Source organism: Podarcis cretensis (genome assembly GCF_951804945.1).
Source record: "Podarcis cretensis genome assembly, chromosome: 10".
Taxonomy (NCBI): Eukaryota; Metazoa; Chordata; class Lepidosauria; order Squamata; family Lacertidae; genus Podarcis; species Podarcis cretensis.
This window is the reverse complement of record NC_137179.1, coordinates 12359666-12383825: the sequence shown is the minus strand read 5'-3', so window position 1 is coordinate 12383825 and position 24160 is coordinate 12359666. Positions and strand designations below refer to the sequence as shown.

Here is a 24160-nt window from a genome sequence, read left to right as displayed (position 1 = left end):
ACCAACCAGTTACTCTCGGGTAAAACACTGAGTCCACTCAGTTGTTAAAAGTGAACCAAAAAAAATAAGTTTATTTTACAAACATTAACAAGCTTATGGTTTCTCAGATAATATTCCTGTTAGTATCTTAACTTTAGTTTCTTTACCAGCCTATACCTTCCTAATACCTTCTGACTGATCATCTCAACTGTTTGTCTGACCCCTCTTAACAAATTCTCTCCCTCTCTCACACCAGACTAGCCCAACCCACAGACTTATCTTCCCTCTCTCATCTAACTCCAGACTGTTTTCTCAACCACTCTAACTCTAACTCCCCCCAAAAACCTCTGTGCTTAAACCTTATACACAGTTAACTCCGCCCCTTGGGTTCCCATTGGTTAGTCCTTTTACAATTAGTTAACCCTTTCCTTATGAACCCAGTATGATGTCACACACCTAGGAGGGCAAACGCCACAGAACTCATCCCAGCAATGCATATTCTGTGCTAGAACACTGCTCAAAAATGCTTGGATGAATTACAAGTGCACTGCCTCTGAGCACGTGTAGAGTGCTTGTCCCTCTTGAGTGAGCAACTGCAGATAGCCCTTGAAGAACAGGCTAGGCCACATGTCGGCATCTGTCTGTGTTGAGAGGCAATGGGGTACGCCTCGAGGGGTGAAGTCAAACCACTGCACTAGCAGTACTGAAGTGACTTCCCCAGGACAAAAGTTGGGACAGTGTGTATGGAGGTGTGTATGAAGTGACCCTCTCAGCCTCACTCATGTGGTCCAGAGGAAAGCAGCGCAATTGGTTTGGCACCAGCTTGGCTACAGCAGTTGCCGGAAGGAGATGTACAAGACAACACCCACATCTTAGAGACTCCACTGAAGATTTGTGTAGGGTTTACTCCTGAGCCTTTTCTTCTCCTGAAGTTATCCGGTAAGGCAGTGGAGGTTTAGGATCAGAATTTTCCTTCTCCTAGATGGGCTCCCTCATTTCCCTCTATATCACCTGCAGAAACTGCCTTCTTGACCGTTGTGTGATGGCCTGGGACTCAGGCTTGGACTCGGAACCAGAGGAGTCTCGGCCCGCACCGGATCCTCGTATCTGAACTGAATCTGGGGCCTGATTCTGAAGAGCCCCAGTCTGCACAGGTTCCCCTGCAACAAGCACCAGCTGGGCCAAGTCAGGGGCCTGAGCCTGCCCTGGCTCCAGATGCGGGGATTACCTTGTTGCCCTCTACTGGGCAATCATGTGCAGCTGCTCCACTACCAGTTGGGTCAGGAGAGGCTGAGGCGGCTTCTGGGTCTAGTAACCCACTGACATCTCCCGAGCTGCGGAGACTAAGGTCTGAGAGAGGGAGAGACCTGAGTACTCGCAGGAGGAATGCTGGCCTTCGGGCGAAACAAGGAGGTAAGTCACCGGGGGATCAGGACCAGCCGCTACCCTATCAGAGATAAAAGGCTGTCGGACCCCGCCCCAGGTTGTGGGAGCAACATTGCTGCTTGCTGGAACCTGCCTGAGACCCTGTGCCTGACCTAGCCTGGTTTCCTGCCTTGGCCCTTTTGGACTGACTCCTCATGGAATCCTTGGATTTTGGGACCGGACCTGGACCGCGTTTCTCAGGTTAACCCCGGGGCCCAGCACACTTTGAACCCACTATTGGTAATGTCCACTCAATCTGCCGGAGCCTGTCTTCACATTCAAGGGCGGTCCCTAACTCCCTGAGGGTTTGAGACCTGGTTTAGCCAGCCAGTCAAAGCTATTCCCAGGATGTGGCCAAGGAGCCACATGAGATGCTGAGTGCAGGGTGGGGACCAAAGGTGGAAAACCACCCCAGAAGGAGCACAATGTGTCCCCTACCAGAGGTTCTATCCCTCCCCTAACTCCCTATGCACCTCTACATCAGGCGATGCGCTATCCAGCAAACCACTCCTCTTTTCAGAAAATCAGTGCTGTTGACAGAGCGATCCTATGTGTGTCCTATTGAGTCCAGTGGATTTGACCCCCACTTAACAGATACAGCATTTCCACTTCAAAGAGCTTTGCCAAAACCAGCAGAACTACAAAGGCATCCAAAACTTGCTTAGCTCGCTCAGTTTTCAGCAGCACGCTTGGGTGGTCATTTCTTAGATTTAGAGTTTCTTTTCCAAGAGATGATTCAATAAATAGTATGAAATACTGGTCCTTCTCAGTCACATAAGTGTTTCTAAATGAGGGTCTAAAGAGAGACTCATTGCAGCCGCTCCGATTCAGTAAGTTATGGTAAACCATTCTCCTCCTGTTTCCATCCTCAGAGGGTAAGGAATATTTAATCAAGTCACGCTCATTTGTAAGGTAACAGCAGGCACTGCACTGAAGTTCTCATTTTTCCAGCGCATCGTGATTGTATATGTTAGGAAATACTTTCCTACTCCATTTTCAGCAGTAAATTCCTTCAGATTCACTAAGCAGTGTGTATATCTTTAAATCAACAAAATAAGCTGATTTGCTCTGCCTTACCGGGGTGGAAAATATCAGGCTCCGAGGCCGCAGATAGAGGACAGAGGAGTGTGTGAGTAGTTGCAACGTTTGGGAATTTTTACTTAAGAGAAAATATGAGCAAGAGGGGATATTATAGAGGTGTGTAGAATTATACATGGTGTAGGGAAAGTGGGTGGAGAGAAGTTTTCTCTCATAATACTAGAAGCCATTGAAGTTGCCATATTCCCAAAAATGAAAATCTGGATAAAGTTGTTGAGCTTTAGAAATATCTCCCCCCCCCAAAGAAAAAACAACCCCAGACATATGGTTGCCCTGTTGAAGCTGAATGTGAGAAGATTCAGGAGAGATCTAAGAAAGTACTTATTCACACCGTGCATAATTAAACTACAGAATTTGCTCCCATGAGATGTAATGGTGGCCGCTAATGTGGATGGCTTTAAATGGCGATTAAAGGTAAAGGGACCCCTGACTGTTAGGTCCAGTCGTGGCCGACTCTGGGGTTGTGGCGCTCATCTCGCTTTATTGGCCGAGGGAGCCGGCGTACAGCTTCCGGGTCATGTGGCCAGCATGACTAAGTCGCTTTTGGCGAACCAGAGCAGCGCATGGAAACGCCGTTTACCTTCCCGCCACAGTGGTACCTATTTATCTACTTGCACTTTGACGTGCTTTCGAACTGCTAGGTTGGCAGGAGCAGGGACTGAGCAATGGCAGCTCACCCCATCGCGGGGATTCGAACCACAACCTTCTGATTGGCAAGCCCCAGGCTCTGTGGTTTAACCCACAGCACCACCCACGTCCCAAAAGGCGACTAGACACCTGTAAAATAAATATGTAACACATATATGGATAAATCTGAAAGACAAGTAGTCACAAAAGATGGAAGACTACCAAAGACCTTTTTTGAATTGACAGACAATATGGACTTGATTGATATTTGGAGAACTAAAAATCCCCTAGGTAGAGAGGGGACCTTCTTCTCTGAAGCCAATTTGACCTGGACTAGAATAGACCAAATTTGGATTACAAGAGGGATGGCACCCAAGATTCGAAAGGTGGAAATCTGCCCCAAAATCTGCTCCGACCATAACCCAGTGAAGATGGATATGAAACTAACACCCACTGGTTCCTTTAGATGGAGAATGAATGACACCTTGTTTAGAGACTCTGAAATTGTGAAAAAGGCCCAAAAAACACTAAAAGACTACTTTGAGATAAATTTGAAGACTACCGTGGAGAAAAGAGTAATCTGGGATGCAAGTAAAGCTGTAATGAGGGGGTTTTTGATCCAGCAAAATGCTATAAAGAGGAAACTTCAAGAGGAGAAGAAAGAAAAGATTTTAGAGAAAATTAGAGAAGGCGAGAAGAGATTAAGGACTAAACCTAAGTCACAGGACATTCTACGAGAAATTAAATTACATCAGGCACAATATTTGAAAATGGTTAACCAGGATATAGAATGGAAAATTAAACAAATGAGACAAAAAACCTTCGAATCGGCCAATAAGTGTGGAAAGCTGCTAGCTTGGCAGCTGAAGAAAAGACAGAAATTAAATACTGTTACCAATCTTGAAGTAAATGGACGAAATATACAAAACCCACGGGAGATTCAAGACTGCTTCCAGAGATACTTTAAACAACTGTATTCACAAGGGCCACAGAATGAGATCAAAATCGAGAAATTTTTGGAAACAAATGGATTACAAAAAATTTCTCAAGAGAATAAATTAATACTGAACGACAAAATTTCTGAACAGGAGGTTGAAGGTGCCATTAAGAACCTGCAACTAGGCAAGTCTCCAGGCCCGGATGGGCTAACCTCCAAATACTACAAAGACATGAAAGATTACTTAATTCAACCTCTAATGGAGGTTGGCAATGAAATTATGGAAGGGAAAAGAGCGCCGGAGTCGTGGAAAGAAGCTTACATCACGCTTATACCGAAAAATGAGATAGAAAAGACACAACTAAAGAACTACCGCCCCATATCCCTACTTAATGTGGATTATAAAATTTTTGCTGATATTTTAGCTAGAAGATTGAAAAAAGTTTTAGCAACAATGATTCATAAAGACCAAGCTGGCTTTCTCCCAGGCAGACAATTGTCAAATAACACGAGAAACTTAATTGACATTTTAGAAAAGCTACAAGTTAATATAAATACAAAAGCTGTTTTAATATTTATTGATGCGGAGAAAGCCTTTGACAATATTTCTTGGAGCTTTATGAGGAAAAATTTGCAAGGGATGGGGGTTGGAGAAAGGTTTGGAAACGGTATAGGCGCGATTTACTCAGAACAGAAGGCGAAATTAATAGTGAATAATGCAGTTACGGAAGAAGTTAAGATAGAGAAAGGGACACGACAAGGCTGCCCAATTTCCCCTTTGCTTTTTATTTCAGTCCTGGAGGTCTTGCTGAACATGATTAGAAGGGACCAACAGATTCAGGGTATACAGGTCGGAGTTAAACACTATAAACTTAAAGCCTATGCAGATGACCTAGTACTGACGCTACAGGAGCCAATCCCTAGTTCTAAAAGAGCACTGGAAATAATACAAGAATTTGGTCGGGTGGCAGGTTTTAAATTGAATAAATCAAAAACTATGGTTTTAGAGAAAAATTTGACAGCAGTAGAGAAGGAAAGGTTTCAGGAAGAAACAGGTTTAATATTGGTGAAAAAAGTGAAATATCTAGGGGTGAACTTGACTTCGAAGAATGTAAATTTATTTAAAGATAATTATGAGAAGTGTTGGTCAGAAGTGAAAAAAGATCTTGAAATTTGGACAAATTTGAAACTTTCCTTACTGGGTAGAATTGCTGTTATCAAAATGAATGTATTGCCAAGAATGTTGTTTTTGTTTCAGACGCTACAAATCATTGACAAAATGGACTGTTTTGAGAAGTGGCAAAAAGAAATTTCTAGATTTGTCTGGCAGGGCAAAAAGCCCAGAATAAAATACAAAATTCTTACTGACGCAAAGGAAAGAGGGGGGTTTGCCCTGCCGGACTTTAAGTTATATTATGAAGCAGCAGCTTTTTGCTGGTTGAAGGATTGGCTACTTCTTGAAAACACGGATATTTTGGATTTGGAAGGATATGATAACGTTTTTGGGTGGCATGCATACTTGTGGTACGGTAAGGCTAAAGTGTACAAGACATTTAAAAACCATATTGTCAGGAAAGCATTGTTTAATGTCTGGATGAAATACAAAGATTTATTGGAAAATAAAACCCCTAGGTGGCTCTCACCTATGGAAGCAAAGGCCTTAAAAAAGCTTAATATGGAATCTAACTGGCCAAAATACTGGGAAATTCTGGAGCAGGAGGGAGATAAAGTGAAATTGCAAAGTTATGAGAAACTTAAGGATAAGGTGCGAGACTGGTTACATTATTTCCAAATAAGAGAGGCCTATCATTTGGACAGGAAAATTGGTTTCCAGGTGGAAAAATCAAAGCTGGAAATAGAATTGTTAGAACCCAATGCTAAGATATTGTCGAGAATGTATAACCTGCTGTTGAAGTGGAATACTGAGGATGAAACGGTAAAATCTGCTATGATAAAATGGGCACAAGACGTTGGTCATAACATTATGTTTGTTGACTGGGAACAGTTGTGGACCACCGGTATGAAATTCACGGCATGTAATGCCTTAAGAGAGAATATTATGAAAATGATATATAGGTGGTACATGACCCCAGTCAAACTTGCAAAAATCTACCATCTGCCCGATAATAAATGTTGGAAATGTAAAGATACTGAAGGGACATTCTTTCACCTTTGGTGGACGTGCCCAAGGATTAAGGCTTTCTGGGAGATGATATATAATGAACTGAAAAAGGTATTTAAGTATACTTTCTTGAAGAAACCAGAGGCCTTTCTTCTGGGCATGGTCGGCCAATTGGTGTCAAAGAAGGACAGAACTTTCTTTATGTACGCTACAGCAGCAGCAAGAATACTCATCGCAAAGTATTGGAAGACACAAGATCTACCCACTCTGGAAGAATGGCAGATGCAAGTAATAGACTATATGGAACTGGCTGAAATGACCGGCAGAATTCGAGATCAAGGAGAAGAGCAGGTGGAAGAGGACTGGAAGAAGTTTAAAGTCTATTTACAAAAACACTGTAAAATCTTTGAATGTTGAGGACATTGAAAAAGAAAAGAAGGGGTTCTAGTGACTGAGTTAATTAAGAGTACAAAGGGAGGGACTAAGAATCAAAATGAACAAAATTGAGCTTGCTAAACTAATTATTACATAGAATACAAGATCGGGAGGCGGGTGGAAGTAAGGAAAATAAGGTTTTGAAGGGTATAAATTGGAAAGTGAGTTTATTTTTATGTCAAAATTTCCTTTTTCTTTTTTCTTTTTTTGTCTTATTTTTTGTCTATGTTGGTTTTTTTTCTTTTTTGTATAATGTTTGTGAAAATTTTTCTTTTGTAATGTTTGTGAAAATATGCTTTTTTTGTTCTTTTTGTGGAAAATGTAATAAAAATTATTATAAAAAAAAAAAACAAAAGGCGACTAGACACCTGTAAAATAAATATGTAACACACAATAGGTTTAACAGATTAAGGGCCATGAAAACTAAGCTATTGGGATGCGGTTGTTAAAGTAACAGTGACATAGCCTGTGTTGTGGCATGTTCCATTCTTGAAGGACTGCCAGACATCTTTAGTGGCTTTCTGAGGAGAGTTGGATACTTAGTGAGAGGAAGTAACCAAGTGCGGGAGAGTGGCCCAGTTACCAACTGGGTGGCAGGGAGTGACTGAGTGGCTGCCGACCAACCAGGAGTGCCAACTGGTGGTGCAGCTGAGAGACCGACCTACTGGGCAGTGGAACAACTGAGGGAATGAACAGTGGCCTGAGCAAGCAACAAAACTACTCACCCAGTGAGCTGGCAGAACGACAGACCGAATGACCAAGTGACCAAGTACCAACCAAGCGGTCGGTGTAGCAAATGGCAGAATGACTGACCCAGCGAGCAGCAGACTGGCCAGGCAGTGGAGTGACCAACTGGATGGCCGAATGAGCAGCAGGGTGACCGACCAACTGAGGTCCAATTCACCAAGTGGCTGGCTGGCTGGCCAAGTGAATTGCCGAGCAAGTGAGAGGGGGGTGGAACAACTGACCAAGTGAGCAGCGGACTGACTGAGCAGCAGTGTAGCTGACCAGTTAACTGACCAACTGACTGGGCAGCCAGTTGAGCAGCAGAGTAACAATGCCAGCTGGTGCTACTCCACACTCCCCCTCTCTTTTGAGGTAAAGTATATTGTAGTTCTGAAATTAAGAAAATTACTCACAAAGAATTAACACAAAAAGTCACATTTCTCTAATCATGTAAATGTGGCTTTCTTCCCCAGGGTCTTTATTTCAAAGATGAATAAAAAAAATTATAGAAACTTCAAGTTTTAAAAAGCTCTCTCTCTTCTGGTAATGAGCACAGTTACTAAAGGGTGTACAATGATTCTGAGGCATAATAGATGTCCTACTCCATCTGTGTAGACTTCAGTTGGGTGCCACTGATAATTCAGAAGGTCCCTGAGAGATAGATAGAGAGAGGACATGTTCTTACCTTCTTTTTACTGGGGATGCAGAATCAAGACATCCAAACTGAGAACGTACAGTTAAATTGTGTAATACTACCCAGGCTCAGCATTTGGAGAACCAAAGGCTGACGTTTTAGAACATGGCAACATGAAGCATGAGTGTACTTCTTTCCTTTTACCATACAAGAACAAAATACCCATCACGTGCAGGGAATGAGCATGGAGTTACTTGACCATTTGTGGTTGTCGATCTCTGTAGCTCATGAACGTTTTTAGAAGAGTAGGAATCCTGATCCATCGATACATCTAGCCAGTGGTATAATGGTCTGGGGTTGAGGCAGGTCAAAGACTCCACTATATTTGCAGCAGGATCTTAAGGGTCACTGCCTCCGTTGTCCCAGAGCTACCTAACCAACATAAAAGGGGATAGTATTTTTTTTAGCCCTACGAAGCTAAGAATTTGGGAACACTGAGAACCCAAGGTGTTTCTGTTCCAGCAGAATGGTGCAAAAGTTCTGTTACATGCAATGGGACTTCATGGAAAACACAATTTGAAGTCCCTCCCAAATGAGATATTGGAGCTCTCCAACTCATTTGCCCATGTAGGTGCATAGGAAACAGTAGAAAGGCAACACATGGAGTTCTGCAATAAACTCCCAATTATTTATTGTACAATTATTAGATTATTGTACAATGTTGAGATCCAGCTCCGAGGGCCTTCTGGTGGTTCCTTCACTGCAAGAAGTGAGGTTACAGGGAACCAGGCAGAGGGTCTTCTTGGTAGTGGCGCCCGCCCTGTGGAACACCCTCCTGTCAGATGTTAAGGAGATAAGCAACTATCTGACTTTTAGAAGACATCTGAAGGCAGCCTTGTGTAGGGAAGTTTTTAATGTTCGATGTTTTACTGTGGTTTTATAACTGGGCAAAATCTGTCACCTGTCCCACAGATCAGCCTCCATACCTGAGCACTGGAAAATAGTCAATGTAGCACCAATTTTCAAAAAAGGATCTGGGGCGGATTCTGTTAATCACAGGCCGGTTAGCTTAATGTCTGTCTCAGGAAAACTGGTAGGAAGTATTGTTGAAGAGAAAACAAGGAAGCAAATTGCGGAGAGGCAATTAGTCTTTTTTATTATTCCTAAGCACTCTGAAGCATTTCACTTCTCAGAGTCATTGAGTTAGTACTCTGGGGGATTTTGTCTGCGTATAAATCAAACGACGTACGGCTGCGGTAGAAAGGTTCTCACCCACCACAGAAGAGGGCAGGTCGCCAACTCCCTTTGACGACAGCTCGGTGGGATTGCTGTGGAGCAAATGTCTTGAGGATTGAAGGCTAAATCTTATCTCCTCAGAGACGTGGTGGGAAGCACTCACAGCCGGACAATACCAAGGGTTGGCCCTGGTCATCTGGGCTAGACTGTACAGTGGGACATCCTTCATTTAGGAAGATAAAGAAAGCTTTCCCATGACCTACAGGCAACAGGGTGAGACGGAGTGGCAGATGTTTCATATTAAAGAAGTTGGACAACTGATGTCAACAGCCACAAAATCTCTGCTTCAAAATAAATAAAGTAGGATGCTACATGCTGCTGTGTGTGGGAGAGAGAGGTTACATGCTATGAAAAATCATGAGATTAATTAGATTGGGATAAGTGAACATCTCTGGGGGGGCATTTATGTTGAAGGATTTCAAACAGGGTTGTTTTTTACAAGGCAAAAAATAATTAAACAAGAGAGGGTGGGGGAGATATTATATTCTGGTTTCAAGGCAGAAAATAAATACTATGTGTTGGGGGGGTATGCGATAATGGTTTCCTTTTTTCAGCTGTGTCATTTCAGATTTCATGTCAGGAGCAAAAGATATTCCAGTCATAGGGATGGGGGCACGAATTCAATTCCGTTCACATTTAAAGGTGAACCTAACCAGACTCACAGTGTTAAAAATGATATGTGAACCAGAAAACAGCTGATGAAATGTGCACACCTCCAAATTTTGAAATGCACATTTTCCAGCCCGGAAATGTGAAATGAACTTAAGAAAAAATGAGAAACCAAGCTGAAATTGGTAGATTCCTCCATCCCTAGCAGTAATTCGAATCTTCCTTCGTAGGGGTCTTTTTCTTTACACAGGACATAGAATGGGGGCTCCTTGAAACAGCTGTGTGTCCTCTGTAAAGTGGGATCCACTTGGTTCATAAGCCGAGGCGGAAGCTATCTGAGGAACCGCTATCCCCCTCAGACCAACATTGGTAATCTAAAGAGCATCCTTCAGCCCCTGTGGAGACAGCCTCAACCTCCACCGTGGCCGCAGGCCTCATTATCATGGAGCCTAAGAAGGACCACGTCCTTTTTTATTATCTTCCGCCTGGGAACAAATTCCATTTCCTCTAGTTTCCCAGGGTCCTTGCTTCCCAGGAAGGACAAAGCTAGCACGAAACAGATTCTTCATGAAGTTACGAAGGACTTCTGGGAATCCAAGACACATTGTTAATATGTTACTCTGGGCTTCGGGACATCTGTCATAATATCACGCAGTTCATTAAAAGGACGTGCATGTGATGAATGGGGAAATGAAAGACTATGGAAAGGCATCAGGAGATATTGGGAAAGAATCAAATTCCCATCTGAATGATGACGATGCTTTAAATCTTGGTGGGTTTCCCCCCACCTCCCCCAAATCTGGCCTTGTCTCTTTCCTTTTAAACTAAGGCCTATTTCTCTCCAGATCCTGTGAAGAAGGTGAGAAAGACATCCATCCTAAGCTGGAAACTAACTTTCCTCCTCTGAAATTTGCCTCCTGAGAGGAGGGAACAGATGAAACTGCCATTTTTGGTGTCTCTCGGTTTCTAATTTTCCCAGTCTTAAAATCAGCTCACTCCATTTCAATATACATTTGCTTATTTTTATACTTGTCCTTATGAAAATTGTGTTAATGCTACAGTGGTACCTCGGGTTGCAGATGCTTCAGGTTACAGACTCCACTAACCCAGAAATAGTACCTCGGGTTAAGGACTTTGCTTCAGGATCAGAACAGAAATTGTGCTCTGGTGGCGGTGGCGGTGCGGCGGCAGCAGGAGGCCCCATTAGCTAAAGTGGTACCTCAGGTTAAGAACAATTTCATGTTAAGAACGGACCTCTGGAATGAATTAAGTTCTTAACCAGAGGTACTACTGTAATAATAATAATAATAATAATAATAATAATAGCACAACAGCCAGAAATTCACCAGGCAAAGGTTCATGGGAGAGAGACTTTCTGCAGGCAATGGCTTTTCCACCTGTTTTGCCCCAGCCTCCAGCCCGAGGATCATTTCCCAGACCATAACTTTGAGATCAGCAGCAGCAGCTGCAGCTGCTGGGAAGGGAGGAGTCCAGGATATTGTTTCGCAATTTGATCCTTTTACATGACTTTGTATGTTTTGTGGTATTTTATGCATTGTAATTTGCTGTTATTTTTATTGATTACAGATTAGTAATTCTTTATTGTAGTTGATAAGTGTAAAGGTAAAGGTAAAGGGACCCCTGACTGTTAGGTCCAGTCACGGATGACTCTGGGGTTGCAGCGCTCATCTCGCTTTATTGGCCGAGGGAGCCGGCGTACAGCTTCCAGATCATGTGGCCAGCATGACTAAGTTGCTTCTGGCGAACCAGAGCAGCACACGGAAACGCCGTTTACCTTCCCACCGGAGCGGTACCAATTGATCTACTTGCACTTTGACGTGATTTCAAACTGCTAGGTTGGCAGGAGCGGGGACCAAGCAACGGGAGCTCACCCCGTCGTGGGGATTCGAACTGCCGACCTTCCGATCAGCAAGCCCTAGGCTCTGTGGTTTAACCCACAGCGCCACCCGCGTCCCTGATAAGTGTAAACTGTTTAATTTTTATGTGCTGGTGTTTAATTTTACTGTTTACTATTGGATTGCAATGGATTGTTGAATATTGCTTTACAGTGGTACCTTGGTTTAAGAGCAGCCCTGTTTTCGAACTATTCGGTATATGAACTTCGCAAAACCGGAAGTAGTGTCTTGGTTTGAGAACTTTGCCTCGGTCTACGAACAGAAGCCAAGCAGTGGAAGGGCACCGGCAGCGGGAGGCCTCATTAGGGAAAGCGTGCCTCGGTTTAAGAACAGCTTTGGTTTAAGAACGGACTTCCGGAACGGATTAAGTTCGTAAACCGAGGTACCACTGTATTTGATATAAGTTGTTTATTTTAAAGTTACTATGACTTTTTATATTGGATCATATATTGTTACTATTAATGTTTGATGTTTTATTATTATTTTTATGTGTGTTGGAAACCCCCCAGAGTGACTAGGGTAACCCAGCTAGATGGGTGGGGTATGTATAAATGAATGAATAAATAAAAATAAAAATAATTATTCTGAATGTCTGCTATCTGAGAACAGCATCTCCTTGAGTTATGCTCTAAGAGGCAGCTATTCAGCAGTATGCATGAGCCTCACTTGGAAGGAAATTCCAAAAACTATGAGAAATACTTCCAAGTAAATGTTTTTAGGGTTCCTTGTATTTCATTGGTCCTTGTGAAGGCGTGTCCTTGTGCTTATCAGGACGGAGACCTGATTGGTTCATAGGGTTAGCAGCCCACTTCTGACACCATGTAAGCTCTCCTAGGCTCACCCACAATGGGGAGCATAGGAGCCAACTGCTAGGGACTGGTTCATCTCTCCCCAATAAAATATCTGAAGCCCCCGCCCCCCCAAAAAAAAGTTAATGGGAATTGCAATTCAAATGGTGTGTGCCATGTCTTGTGATCAATTATGTGGGGTGGGACTTTCCTGCCCCCCAAATATTTTAATCAAGTTGGCACCCCTGCTCAGGAGGGTGGATAGGGGAGTACCAGGAGGGATTTTGTTTTAGGGCTCCCCCAAACCCGGAGCCAGCTCTGCGGGAGGGAAAGGGGGGCAAACCAACCCACAGAGCAGCAGGGCAGGAGATGGGTTCGAGTTATGACTCGGCCACCTTATTTTTGAATAGTTTGCCATCTATTTTCTGCTGGTTGTGTTCCTTTGCTCCTAACGGCGGACTTAAATGCATTAAGGACTGACACAGCCCATGCCTCCATAAACTGTTCTGCCTTGGGCTTTTCAAAACCTCCCACTTATCTCAGGAGAAAATTCTGAACCACTGGACTCGAGGCATCAAATCACGGTGACCATTTATAGATGTGCTCCCATAAGCTGTGACATCACAACACAAACAATGCTTCCATTATAATAAACCTGATGGGAATATGGGAATGTTGCAGTACTAGAATAAATGATGGAATGTGGCAGAGTTATTGCTCGGGCCAAAGGACTTTGTTTATCAGACATTTATAGTTCTGGGTGTTTTTAAAATGGGCTTTCCCACCGCCACTTCTGCTAGGACGTTCCTTTTTTTTTTTTTAAATAAAATTTTTATTAGATTTTCACATTTTACACACACACACAAAACAAAAACAAAAACAAAACATGTATAATTTCATATTCTTACTTTCTTTACCCCCTTTCCCTGACTTTCCCCCACCCCCTCTTCATACATCCCAATTCCAATAATTAATTCAGCAAGTTCTTATCTCCCATCTTTAACATATTATTGTTATTTTGGAACTTAGCTCTTTTTACTTACCCACATTTAACTTATCCAATTCTATTATAAACATTAAGTCCTTTTTCTAAGGTCGACCTAATTTCCCTTCCAAGAATTTCTCCCTTCATATATTAATTAGTTATATGTCATAATGGCCAAATACAAAAATCATAAAATTTTGAAATTCTATTCTCCCCTCCCTCCCTACCCCGGTTTCCATCCCTTCCCAAGCAGATGTCCCCAAAAACAGTTCCTAGCCCAGATTCCTCACATCCGAGGCTTTCAAGTCTCTGTCAGTCTCTCTCTGCCGATTTTGTTGATAACCCTTTTTGTTGGTCCTCAGGTCTCGAAGGAGTTCTGTCACAGTCACATCAAATTTTCTTCCATCCAAAATACTTAAAAGCAGTTGCTGCAAAAGGTCAGCTGATCTCCCATATTCAAAGAGGAAGTCCCAATCATATTTCTTTATTCTTTTAAATTCCAGTATTCCAGGGACTCCAGGGACTTCTTCCTTCATCTTTCTCATCTTTCGCAGATTTGTAGTCCAAAGATCTTCTTCTTTATTTCCTGACAATATAGGCTTCTGATTGGTATTTTCCTGTAATTTTTTCACTCCTTCTTTCCTCTCCACCAATTCCAAAAACGCCTCTTCTGGTTCAGCTGCAAATTCCTTATCAGTCAAATCCTTTATGCATTCAGCAGAGTTGTTTGTTTTAGGGTTCAATGTCATAAGTTCTTTATTCATAGCCGTACTCTGCTCTTGCAGGATTCCCACGAGAAAAAACATTTTTTCTATCTCTGCCAGTAATTTTCCCTCTGCAGCCATTGTAATGTCTCTAGTTCCCCCTAGGGGGATTCCAATTACTTGATAGTCCTTTTTCCAACAGTCCGTTACTTGTTGTTTATAGCTACGTTGTTTCCAACCACCTCAATTCAAATGCAACACTTTTAATTCAGAGAGTCATTAAATAACAAAGTTCTTAACTTTAGCCGCTCGTTTGACAGCTCCTTTGACAGCTGTCAAACTCCTTATTCTTTTTCCTCCGGCTCACACACAGGACGCTCCCGGGTTCGGGGGGGGGGTTTACAAAAAAACTTCCAAAATTCCTCACTTTCTCTCCAGCACAAGACTTCTTCTGTCAAATTCTTGGAAGTATCTTTTATCTGACACCAAAAACAATACTCTCCACCTTAGTTCTCCGATCCTTGCTTTAGATCGTTTGTAGGTAGGGGGGGGTGCGGACTTCCCTTTAGCACATCCCCCGGTTGTACCGAATTCAAAGGTATAAATTTTAAAGTCCAGATTCCATTCTACTCACGGGTTGTTCTTTTTCCAGTCCGAATTTTGGGAAAAAAGTCAGTGCTCTCCGGCCATGGCTGCGCGGCTTCGCTCCACTGAAGTAGCGGTCTACTCACAGCACCACGCCACTCCCCGTACCCTCTCCGTAGCCTTTAAAAAGGCTCTTCGTGGGTCGGGGAAGGCGCTTAAAGGTGCCCGCCGAGTCACCAAGTCCGCAGGCTTCCGCGCCTGCGGTTTCTAAGGGTCCCCGCGTCGCCGGCGCGGTAAGACCCGTCTTCAGCAGAGCCGATTCCCTCCGGAGCTCGGAGGGAATCCGCCATTAGCCGATCGCACTAACCCGGAAGTCCTGCTAGGACGTTCCTGGACAAGGATAGACTTGCTACAGTGGTCCATGCATTGGTAATCTCCTGGCTAGACTACTGACTAGATGTTGAGGGAAATGAAAAGTTTTCCTTTGGAGTCTCAGCAATGGAGTACCAAGGGGTTGGTTAGATTGCCCCCCACCAAGGGCACCTCTCCATTCTGGCTCGGTCGTTCTAGCCAAGAGTGAAAGTAGGGTTTTCATATTTAAAAAAAGTAAAAATCCAGACAAAAATATTGTTGAGATTTTTGGGGGCAAAATCACACCCAAAAATGAATGGGTTGCTATACATTCTGGATTTCCCCTGACACTTTTAGTGCTTTCTGCCAGGATATTACAGTGGACGCTCGGGTTGCGAACGTGATCCGTGCGGAATGCACGTTCGCAACCTGCAGCGGCGCGTCTGCACACGTGCGGGTTGCAATTCGGCACGTCTGCACATGTGCAAAGCGTGATTTAGTGCTTCTGTGCATGCGTGACCGCGGAAACCTGGAAGTAAACCGTTCAGGTACTTCTGGGTTTTGGCGGTCCGCAACCCGAAAAAGCACAACCTGACACATCTGTAACCCGAGATATGACTGTACTTCCAACTGCAGTATTCCAGTTATAGCCGTGATTTTTTTTTTGGGGGGGGGTGTCGCCAATACAGCCGCTTGCCAAGGGCACAAAGGAGCCTAGGTACGTCTCTCTGGAAGACCAGACCTCACCTTCCTTAATGCCAGAATTATGCAGGATAATAAATGCCTGTTTTTTGCTCAATGTGCTGTTACATCAAGCCCAAGTTCTCAAATTTGCAACCTTGGCAAGAGTTTTTGAAACAGCTGTTTGCGTGTCATTAGCCACTTGATGAAAACGTAAAACACAATTCATTTTGTATCATGGAAGTCTGGCAGATCCCCATCGTTCTTTGCTAGACGTGTTGCCAAAGTGTTCAGGGAACACACGGAAAAGAAAAGAAAAATTGTACAGTCAACAGCTAATATAAATTGTTTTGTGTTCGTGCTCCCCTCCACTTCCCCCTGCACTCCAGCCATAGGCAGTTACAAACTCTTTACTGTAAATCTGCTTTGACGTTCTTAAAAGATGCTCCCAGGGGAGATTTGAGAGTGGGCTTTGCGCCCGTGACATCTTCCGAGCGACTCTGAAACAACAGCGTGTTTCACCCCAGCCCGCTAACAGGCAGACGAGGCCTTCTGACCTGACACCTTATCAATTTGCGGGAATGGCTGCACAGTGTGATTACATTTCCATGAGCTTGAAAAGCCGGCTGAGCCAATCCAAAGCACCATTAATCTCAGGGGAGCGATACCGCCAAGGCAGGCCGCTTGCGGTGCCAAGGTTCCTACAAAAATAGATCACGAAAAGAGGATTGCTCAAGCAGGAATATGTAGGGAGCTGCCTTGCCCCCAAGTTATTAGGAACTGCTGGATCTGAGCGCAGCTCCTCCGTGTGGCGAGCCTAGGAGCTACGCATGGCACATTCACTACTGGGGATCAAGCCACTTTTCTGTGAAAACTTGTCACCCAGGTGCTATTTGCACTCAAAATGGTGGTTGTCGAGGTTCACAGGAAATTGCTACGTGCCCCCGATCTGGATGGAGAACATGTCAAGGATAAGAGCCCGGTAGATCCTTTTCTTCTTCAGAATAAAAGAGGCCATTTTAAACATAAATACAGTGGTCCCTCAGGTTACATACGCTTCAGATTACAGACTCCACTAACCCAGAAATAGTGCTTCAGGTTAAGAACTTTGCTTCAGGATGAGAACAGAAATTGTGCTCTGGCGGCACGGCAGCAGAAGGAGGCCCCATTAGCTAAAGTGGTGCTTCAGGTTAAGAACAGTTTCAGGTTAAGAACAGTTTCAGGTTAAGAACAGACCTCCGGAACGAATTAAGTACTTAACCCAAGGTACCACTGTACCATACTTTTCCGTGTATAACACACCCCCTTGTATAAAGGTAAAAGGTAAAGGTACCCCTGCCCGTACGGGCCAGTCTTGACAGACTCTGGGGTTGTGCGCCCATCTCACTTAAGAGGCCAGGGGCCAGCGCTGTCCGGAGACACTTCCGGGTCACGTGGCCAGCGTGACATCGCTGCTCTGGCGAGCCAGAGCCGCACACGGAAACGCCGTTTACCTTCCCGCTGGTAAGCGGTCCCTATTTATCTACTTGCACCCGGAGGTGCTTTCGAACTGCTAGGTTGGCAGGCGCTGGGACCGAGCAGCGGGAGCGCACCCCGCCGCAGGGATTCGAACCGCCGACCTTTCAATCGGCAAGTCCTAGGCGCTGAGGCTTTAACCCACAGCGCCACCTGCGTCCCTACCCCCTTGTATAAGACGCCCCTATTTTTGGAGACTCCCAATAAAGACAATTTTGAGCTTTTTTACAGAGGATTGCCCAGAGTTGTACAACTTTTTTTGGGGGGGGGGGATGACAAGGGTTGTTGAGGTTTTTATGGGGGGAAATGCAGTAAATCACCAACCGGATGCTTAAAATTGTGTGCGCCGCTCGCTAACAATCACTTGTGTCAGCAAAACGCGTCTGCCCGGTCGCCCACAGCAGAAGGAAATCACAACCCAAATTGCAGCAGCGGCAGCAAATACAAAACAGCATTTGACACAGCAACCAGTCACACACCTATTTAACACAGCATCAGCCAATACGAAACAGCCTTTGCCGCAGCCACCAATCACACACCAATGACAACCTGCAGCTCACGGCTGCAACCAATCATCTGTCACCCCCTTACCCACTACCTGTGTATAAGACGCCCCCAGTTTTCTGACCTTATTTTGCAGTATAAAAACCTTGTCTTACACACGGAAAAGTAAGGTGTTTATTTCAAAGCCTGAAAAACGTACAGATAAACAAATACACAACTTTGCGTAGACATCTAAAGGCTGCTCTCTATTGAGAAGTTTTTGACGTTTGATGTTTAGCTGTGTTATCATTATGCTGCAAGCTGCCCAGAGTGGCTGGGGCAACCCCGTCAGATGGGCAGGGCAAAAGTAATTTATCATCATCAAGTTACAGATAGGTAGCCGTGTTGGTCTGCCATAGTCAAAACAAAAGAAAAAAATTCCTTCCAGTAGCACCTTAAAGACCAACTAAGTTCTTGGTATGAGCTTTCGTGTGCATGCACACTTCTTCAGATACACTGAAACAGAAGTCACCAGACCCTTCTATATAGTGAGAAGGTAGGGAGGGGTATTACTCGGAAGGGTGGTGGGATTGGGTGATTGGCAGATAGCTGTGATAATACCCCTCCCTACCTTCTCACTATATAGAAGGGTCTGGTGACTTCTTTTTCAGTGTATCTGAAGAAGTGTGCATGCACACGAAAGCTCATACCAAGAACTAACTTGGTTGGTCTTTAAGGTGCTACTGGAAGGAATTTTTTTATTTTGTTTTATCATCATCAACATCATCAAGAAAGATGCTAGGAGGTTGAGCGATCTTTTAAAGTGGCATTTCCTTCTCATACCATCCCCTGACAATGTCACTTTTTCCTCTGCTGTTGTTTGCCATGCGTGATGTGGCCCCCTTCGTGTGAGAGAGCCCATTCCCTCCCCCTTTTCTTAAAAAAGACCTCAAAGACCTCAAAGAATAATTACTACCAGCCTTGTACCCATTATTGTTCAGGAATCTGAATGAACCAAAATCAGTTTTGACATCAGCAGATAAAAGCAGTGCGGCCCTGTATAGGGAAGCTTTTTAAGGTTTGATTATGTTTTTATATATGTTTTTATATATGTTGGAAGCCACACAGAGTGGGCAACCCAGTCAGATGGGTGGGGTACAAATTAATAATAATAATAATAATAATAATAATAATAATAATAATAATTCCGTCCGTCATCTTGATTCAAAATGTCATCCAATGGTATCCAAACCTAGGTGAAAACTGCTTCTTGATATCATGCAAAATTTGGTTATAATATCTTAAGAGCTGTCCAAAATGCATAGTGAACAGACAAACAACTTTCCAAAATATATAGTAGATAACAACAGCAGCAGCAGCAACAACAACACAGGCATAGCAATTTTAATGTGTATCACAGCGACATACTTAAGGAGAGAAACCAACAAGAAAACCAGTTCTTAGAACACTGGGTTCTTTTCATAAGTTTATGGAATGAAAGAGTTCAGGACAGTGTCTACCATAAACTTAGTGACCATACTCCCAGATACCTTTTCTCTTTTTTCTTCTTAATATGCCCCCTCTTCTATACACCCCTCACTTTTTGTTTTTGTACTTGTTCATACTGTTACAATAAAACAGATTGGCTCAGATAATCATTTATGGAATGGTGTCTAATGAGAACTCTCCCATTCTTCTCTCTGTTTATTTTTGACTTTCCACTATACAGTGGATGCTCGGGTTGTGAACGTGATCCGCGCGGGAGGCATGTTTGCAACCCGCAGTGAGGTGTCTGAGCACGCGCAAGTTGCGATTCGGTGCTTCTGCACATGTGCAAAGCGTGATTTAGTGCTTCCGCGCATGCGCGAATGCCAAAACTTGGAAGAAACCCGTTCCAGTACTTCCAGGTTCGGCACGTAACCTGAAGCGTCTGAAATCCGAGGAATGACTGTATAAGTAGCAGCAGAAGCGATGATGAGACACTGCTAATATATCAGAACCACATGACAGTATGAAATGGCTTATCACACACACACACACAGAGAGAGAGAGAAAGAGAGAGAGAGAGAGAGAGAGAGAGAGAGAGAGAGAGAGAGTATATCTGAATATGCAAGAAGGAATTTATTTTTGCAGAACAAAGCATGCTAACTTTATAACACCAGTACGCATGATCACCACCAGAGGTCACGATATCCCTACCAAACAAAGTCTCTTTATTGATATTGGTGCTATTAATACATTACGTAGCAATCCCTTCGTCTGATCAATTTACGATGCTTCTAGACAGTCTGCTCACTGAGTTTTCATCCTAATTTGTTTGCAAGGAGATTAGACGACGTTGGCTATTGAATGAATATTTGTTCTGATTTCGTTTGAAGGGAGGTTACATGAAGTTGTGTCATGTGTTATCCCACACTTTCCAGTGCATCCCATCAGTTTCCTTAACACACACACGGGAAGCAGGTTTCTTGCACAAGACCTCCTGTTCCACTATATAATTTGGAAAATTGTTTGTCTGTTCGCTAAACATTGGGGCATCTCTTAAGCTATCCCAACCAAATTTTGCATGGTGGCTCTGCAGATCAAGAAGCAGTTTTTTGTCTATGTTCAGATACAGCTGGGTGCCACTTTGAATTAAGATGGAGAACTGAACCAACCTGCACCAATTTGTTTTGTTTTGTTTCTTTGAACTTTGGAGCAACGACGCGTATACAGCTACAACTCTGCAACCTGAATTTGCTGCTTTGGGATCAAATTGCAGCTGAAAATTGCAACAATATGAAGGAATGCCAAAAGTTAAGTTTTGGAATCATGTAGGACTTTAGTTCAGATATAATTCTTAAAAGCAGGGTTTGTGTCATTCAACATATTGGAAAATAAACTTGAAATGCACAATTGAAATGGTCACGAATTGTATCCAGGCGCAGCTCTAGTTTAGCAATACATGTCTCGACTTCGCACTTGCGTGATTTTCATTGACGGATGTGCAGCACGCAATTGCCAGTCGCGCCTGTTGTGTGACGTCTGAAGTGGTCTTCAGAATGACGCCGGTGGCAGACGATGCTCCATTTCGCTGCCATTGAACTTAAAAATGCATGAACAGATTGTAAGAGTTATGTGCAGGGTGGCATAAGGTTTGTGTGAGGTCCAGAAAGATCTCATAGCCAGGATAGGTGAGAGATAATAAGCCTAATAATGCGTCAAGGTTTTTTCCCCTCCCCTTTATAAACCTCGAACACACTCATTGTTCTGCCAGGTTTTCTTCCACACAAAAGACGGCTTGAGATGATTCACCTGGGATTTGTTTGGGGCCTTTTGCTGTTCTTTTGCACTTCTTTCCCTGCGGACGCTTGATTAGGCTTGCATAAGGAGGAAACTGATTGCACGGAAAATTCAGTGCGCTGCGAAACAATGGAAGTAATAATAATAATAACGATAGCAAACCCAACAACAACCAATTTCTTCTCTAACTGATGATGAATTGGAAGACCAGTTGTTTATCTGAGCGCTTCAGCAGATGCGACAAGAGTTGCCACTGTTAGGCTTGCCATACAACAGGAAAATTCCTGACATGTCCTGGTTTTCGGGTTTAAAAATGGCATTGGGGGGGAGAATTTTGCCGAACTGGCAAAATGTCAGGTAAAACCCAGGTGCATGGCAATGCAATGGAAAAAGCAGTAGAAATAGCTCCAAAAGCTAAAAATCACTATTTGGGGGGGTTGCTTTCCACTCTGTGGAGTCAAAACATGCACTGTCATGTGATAGACAACAATCCCATGACTGCAATCATGGAGCAGGAATTCTAACAGTGTTTCCCCCCAAAAGCTCAACAATTTTGCATGTGTCAGGAATTTTACTTTTTTGAAATATGGCGACCTTAGCCACTTCTCCCTCTCCCTCCCCCTCTCTCTGCCCTCACTTCCACATAGTATCATTGTGGGCAAACGTTCTGTGACATCACAGCAGCATGCATTGTCCCAACTCACGTTGTTGTCTGTTGTCTGTCAACCACAGCGGTGCAAGAACAATGAAGGATCCTTCCACTTCTTCATTGACTTCTGCAGGAATGGAAAAGGCATAGGTGACCAAATGAAGGGGAAGATTTTCAAGTAACGACACCCAGCCTGGTAGGCACCAGGATCCAGAATCAATTTAGATTGAAAGCAGCATGTTGAAGATGAGCAGGAACTTTTGCAGGTTGAGGGAAAAAACCTACATTTTTGTGCTAAAAACTGGTTTGGCTGTGTACATAGCAATAGCTTCCTACGTTCAAGAAAACTGGCATCATAAATTGGCTGAATGACTGTTAACTCCCTTGCCCTGTGAATTATTCTAGCTTCCTTTACTTCTGCACACCATTCGCTTTGGGTTAGGGCAGCAATGCTACAGCTCAGGAGTTACTGCAGACCGTCAAAAGCAAATGTTTGCAGAGCACTTGCAGGCCCTAAAACAGAAGGTTAACGTGAGATGAATGACTTTCTGGTGGAAGCCGTAATTGCACAATAATGAAATAGGAAAACTCATCCATCGTCTCTTCAACATCTAAGCTCTGCAAACAAGCACAGGCTAGAAGTGGCAATGGGGAAGAGGGCTGAGCAACAGGCCGGCGCAATGATGCATACTAGCAACAGCTGCTGCTCCCAGCTGGTTCCCCTTGGCGGGTGGGAAAAGCTACTAAGTTCAAGCTACATTGTAAAGCATGGAAGCTGATGTTCTGCAGGCAAAACGATGAGCAGCTGCAATGTTGTTGTTGTTGTTGTTTTAAAAAAACACACCTTCCAGTTGTGCCAGTGGGGAAGGGTGTAGCTCAGAGACACAGAATCTGTTCCACGTGCATACAGTATCTCCAAGTAGCAGGTCAGGGAATGCCCCCCCATCTAGAGAACTATAATGCCCAAGAGAGCAAACAAAATACCGTATTTTTCGCTCTATAAGACACACTTTTCCCCCTCCAAAAATTAAGGGGAAATGTGTGTGCATCTTATGAAGCGAATGCAGGCTCCATGCTTTAGCGAAAGCAATGTGAAGCCTCCGAAGCGCAGAGGGAGCGCTCCCACCGCTCTCCGGAGGCTTCGCTGAAGCCTGCAGAGCGAGAGGGGTCGGTGCGCACCGATACCTCTTGCTCTCCTGGCTTTGCTTCGCTGGAGAGGCTCTGCACAGCTTTTCCTCTCTGTGCAGCGCCCCTTCAGTGAAGCGGGAGGAGAAATGGAAGGGGCCCCGTTTCTCCTACCGCTTCGCTAAAGGGTCGCTGCGAAGAGGGAGAGAATTTTTTTTCTTGTTCTCTCCCCCTCTAAAACTAGGTGCGTCCTATGGTTGGGCTCGTCCTATAGAGCGAAAAATGTGGCACTGTGTTAAATGGACCAGTGCTCTGACTCAGGACAAACTCATGAATCATAAGGCTCATGGGTAGGCAAACTAAGGCCCGAGGGCTGGATCCGGCTCAATCACCTTCTAAATCCGGCCCGCTATAATATGGCACAAAAGCTGCACATTTGTTTTCTGACAATAAAATGTGTATCTGTATCAAAATATGGAAGTGAAGCCAGTGTTGTGACTTAATTTTCATCTACAATGAAGCAAGTGGGAATCCTGGTTTCACTGTGAATGATGTGCACTTGCTTCCCTCAGACTTTTGCCCTCCTTCCAGGAGCATAAAAAGATGCCTTATACCATGGGTAGCACGAGTAAATCCTTGCGTGTATTCTTCAGGTACTAGAATATTCATCTTCAAATACTGCCCCATTTACCCAATGACCTTTATAATATCAGGATTATTGGCTATTTTTATCAGCCTGCAAGCCTTGCCTAATCCAATACAGTGGTACCTCGGGTTAAGTACTTAATTCGTTCCAGAGGTCCGTTCTTAACCTGAAACTGTTCTTAACCTGAAGCACCACTGTTCTTAACCTGAAGCACCACGCCGCCAGAGCACGAATTCTGTTCTTATCCTGAAGCAAAGTTCTTAACCTGAAGGACTATTTCTGGGTTAGCAGAGTCTGTAACCTGAAGCGTATGTAACCTGAAGCGTATGTAACCTGAGGTACCACTGTACCATGAAGAGATGGAAGGTAGTCACAACCAGACGGAATACACATGTAATGGAAATTCTCTTCTGTAAACACATCACCAAGTTGTTTGCACATTCCAAGCCGAGTGTGGTCCATTTCTAAGCCATTTCCACACTTGTCAATTTTCAGAAATACCTTTTTACATTCAAAAGCAAGACGATCAGAGTCCTCTGTAATTATAGCTTCGACTAAGCCA

The 24160-nt window shown here is 43.9% G+C and overlaps 1 long non-coding RNA gene across 1 annotated transcript; it reads left to right on the top strand.

Moving 5' to 3' along the window:
* The first annotated feature begins 8541 nt into the window (after positions 1-8541).
* On the top strand, positions 8542-9592 carry LOC307224888. The gene is made up of 2 exons (XR_013842775.1): positions 8542-8610; positions 9361-9592. It is a non-coding gene; the product is annotated as an uncharacterized lncRNA (long non-coding RNA).
* Positions 9593-24160: the final 14568 nt, after the last annotated feature.